Source organism: Diospyros lotus, chromosome 14 (genome assembly GCF_014633365.1).
Source record: "Diospyros lotus cultivar Yz01 chromosome 14, ASM1463336v1, whole genome shotgun sequence".
Classification (NCBI taxonomy): Eukaryota; Viridiplantae; Streptophyta; class Magnoliopsida; order Ericales; family Ebenaceae; genus Diospyros; species Diospyros lotus.
This window is the reverse complement of record NC_068351.1, coordinates 16,616,534-16,621,176: the sequence shown is the minus strand read 5'-3', so window position 1 is coordinate 16,621,176 and position 4,643 is coordinate 16,616,534.

Sequence of the window (4,643 nt, the reverse complement as noted above, 5' to 3'; positions counted from 1 at the left end):
CTCCCGCCATTATTTTTTATTTTTTTATTTTTTTAAATATTTAGTTGTTAAATAAAAATAATGTAATTTATGAAAATAATATTAATAATTATTTGATTGATAAAAATAAAATAATTTAAGATTATGATAATTGATAAAATAATTTAAATTATGATAATTATTAAATAATTTAAATAATAATTTATGATAATAATGTAAAATATGATAATAAAATAATTTAAATTATTATATTAAATTAATATTTATTTTAAAATATAATTATATTATAAATCTAATCATTATAATAAATTAGTTTAATATATTGTATTCTTTTTAATATGTTCATAATTTTTTAATATATTGTATTATCAATAAATAATTAATGCTCAATTATATTAGTTTAATAATTATATTTGTGCTTTAATAAAAAAAATATAATTATATTTAGGAGTGCTATATTAGTTAAATCTTAATAATTCATTTTTATTATTTCATGATTAGAATTAAAAATTTTAGTTAATAACAACGGAAAAGTAATATATTAATGACGACTTATTTATTTTGTCTTTTAATATATTTCTTTTTAAAGTCATCTTAAAGATAATACATGAGTATTTTGTGAAACTCATGATATGCTAAGTGTGTTATGTGGTAGCACTACTCAAAGTTTAGGAGTAATGTATTATTTATTTTATATTAGAATTTTAAGTATTAAACATCAAAAATTTTATGTAAATGACATTATAAGAAGAAGTGGTATTGCCAGCAAAATTTTTTCGACAGTTAAAGCAAGTGTCGGGAAAACACCACAATCCCCGGCGATTTACAAAATCGCCGGGGATTTAACACAATAGCCGACGATTTTAAAAACCGTCGATTATTCCATACACATCTCCGGCGGTTTTTATAAACCGTCGGTGATGTTAACCCATCCCCGACGGTTTCAAAACCATCGATAATTTAGACACATCCCCAGTGACAATATGTTTAATTTATTGGCAGTTTTCAAAATCGTCGGAAAATTAAACACTTTGCCGGTGGTTTGGAAAAACCTCCGGTAATTATTATTTTTACCGGCAGTTTATCAAAATCGCTGGTAAATAGTTTTTCCCGGCGATTGGCAAGAATTCCCGATTGCGATATTTCCGGCAGTTATTATTACTACCGGTAAAACTTTTACCGGCGATTTTTCAACTTTTTTCGACGGTTTTCTCACCGCCAGAAAAAGTCTAAACTCTTGTAGTGTGATCATATACTCAAATGATGGTACTTGAATCTTGATTTGTAGAAATTAAGATGTATTTTCCTTCCAACTAAGGTTGTGTTAAAAAAACTTAATATGCTTATTTGTGATCAAACTTGTTTTATTTTTTATTTATTAATATGTTAATAAGTTGTTATAAGATTTCAAGGAATATCTTAAGTATTCATATTGTATCAGTGTCGTGTGGACCTCAAAATACTTAAAGTTAGCTTAAGGTTGGAGAATATCTTATATACTCAAAACATGTGGAAGCATCTCCTAAATCTAGGAGCAATGTATTTTATTTGATTCAAATCATTTTTGCTTTTATATATATATATATACTTATGCAAGTGATCCTAAGTTCTAGTTCATAAAACCCATATTTCTAAAGTTTTCAAGTACTGAAATCTAATAAGAATCTCTTAAAGAACTTTTCAAGTTGAATGAATGTTGCTTGTCTAGCTTAAAAATCTAGGTTAGGTTTAATGCATTCGAGTAATAAAATTATGAAATGCATATTTTTTAATAATTACTCAAAATATTTATTAATAGTACATGTGTATGATGTTTTAAATATTTGGGCTTATAGAATGGATATCTTAAATATGATTTGCTTGTGTTATATATGTTATTGATTTGATAAATATAAAAAAAATATCATGATACTCAAGCTAGTGCATCTTTATGCTAAATGATGTGTTTTGTTGTTGAGTAACATATTTTGTGCTCAACACATTTGCATGTCCTATATGTGTTATTTCACTCAAGTAAATGTGAGTTACTTGACTTGTGTGTTTTTCATGTGTATATAATTGGTATGTGAATAAATAGTTATTTGAGTAATGGCATCTCTATGAAATATGTTATGCTATATGCTAAGTAGAATGATTCTTATTTTAAGAGAAAGTTTTTAGTTAAGTAAGATATGTTGTTCTCAACTTGTTGTCAAACCCATGTACTTTAAATATATCTTATTCATTGTTAAAAACCTTTTATATATCTAAGTGAATGTGATTGGAAAGTTTATTTTAATTAATTTTCACAAACATCACTTGTGTTTATTTGAGCTTAAGGTTTGTATTATTTAGATATTGGTGAAGAAATTGTAACGCTTCTAAATTTCCTCAACTTTCTTTTATAAGCTATGATACCACAATTATAACATCCCCACCACTCTCGAAGACCCCGCAATCGAGGAATCCAAGAAAGAGCGTCAGAAAGGATGGCACATACGCAAGACTCAAATAAAAACATCATACATATTCCTTACTATTAACAATGTAAGTCATATTCATACACCATCACTCATAGACATATATACATTAAGACCAACTTACCCACTATATCCCAATAGGGGTACAACCTAGGCCATACACAAAATGTAACCTAGTACATCACATTTCAAAACACCCCCAAGGATCTTTCAATTGAGACAGCTCTATACACACTTATACCCCACGGCTCAAACTTTACTTAACTTGCCCACGTATTTGGCCTTATCCTTACCTGGAATTATGCAAAACAAATATGAGCCATAAAACCCAACAAATATAACTTAAAGAAAGTAAGTATGAGAATCATGGATATCGAGAAGCAATGTGAATCATGAATAACATTTAGGGCACTCACACCACATCTCTTCACATTACTTTTAATGACAACAAGATAAAATATGTATTTATGCTCGTATGCAATCTTTTAAAATCAAAATCACAAAATGGAAGTCCAAAACTATGGGACTGAAGTTCATAACATATCCATGGAATCGAAGTCCATAACATAACCATGGGACCCAAGTCCATCTCTAAGTTAAAGCTCACTCTGCGAATATATCTCGCGAACCCTATCCACGCGCACATGATATGTTAATATTTCCTATATATTTTTTATATCATTCTTACTTAATTTTAAGCTTAATTCTCATACTTTTATATGTTTTTTATATCAAGTTTAGGTAATTTATCATTTTGACAAGATTTGAAGGAAAAACGAGAAAGAAAAGTAAAAATTATAAATTTTCGCTGCTCAAGGGTTTAATTGAAAATAAAAAAATGTACCAATTGGAATGTCAAAAAATTCTGAAACAAATATATGTGAGAGCTCTATATGTCTACTTTCAACACTTCAAACGGTGCATAAATTCAAATTTTTTACAAAAAGTTATGGCTATTAGAGTGACAGAAGGTCAAAATTGTCTAAAAATCAATAATACTTACGAATTTATCTTTCATTTTCTCCAGGTTGGGCTGAATTGTAGATGAATTAAGAGGCCTTTCCAAGGGTTATTAGAGCTATATATTTCATGAATATTAAGCCCAATTGGACCTAAGAAGCCTAAACCAAAAGTCTAATTAAATTAAGCCTATATTTTATAAAAATCCCTAAATTGTAATTTTTGATATTTTGATAGATTATTTTGTATTGAGTAGAAGACCTAAACTTTTGAGTGGACATGGTTAGCATGAAACATGGAGAGGAAATTAAGGAATAAAACATGGTGAAGGAATTTATGGAAGTAGGATATGGTTTGACCCATATTTTAAGGAGAAAATTAAAGAAAAAAAGAAATTGAGGAGTATAAATTGAGAAGGAAGGTGTAACGCCCCGTCCCCACTACTGGGTGTCACCATAATCCAAGGTTACATCAAAAGGTCCCACTCCGGAGGCTGGCTATGCCCTAACAACAGGGGGAAAAAAAATAAGGTGGGCGTCCTGGGTAGGGTCTAGGCTTCACCGTCTCCAGTCATCGAGAACCCGAGGTTTAAGACTCATAAGCAGCGGAAAGACACTCGAGTCTCGAATCTGACTTGTGCCTTATGAGCAGATTAATAAGTAGCAATTAGGGTATATCACAACTTACTCACACAAAGCACTCATTAGAAGTAACAAGTCCAACTGGGAAATACAAACAGTGTTCAACACAACCACAAAATAATTACATGACAGACACGAGTTACTAAGCCGTATTCCCATCATGGGTTGCCACTCTCATCATTCAGCTGATTTTTGGCATACATCGTCTTTCCCTTACCGGATCTCGAACTGTTTGTATGGTTAGTGGGAATGAAAGGGGTGAGTCCTGAGACTCAGTAAAGGTAATGTGCAATGTAGTAAATTATTAAGTATGACATCATAGATAAATATAAAAAGTAATATGCATGCAAACTCGTCCACCGCACTTATTTAGGCTCTAGGTGGCCCCTAGTGGTTTCCTCCAAGACCTTATCTCGAGACTCCCACGGTCAGAAATCCACAGCATCATGCTTAGGCACTCCCTCGACATCTTATACAAGCAATGACAAAAATAATTTACATACAAAGCATATTAAACCCTTATCTCGAGATACGTGTCGTCTGATAATTTGTACCACACCCAAATCCCTAATAAAATATTGATAAAGTAAGGTTTAACAACCCA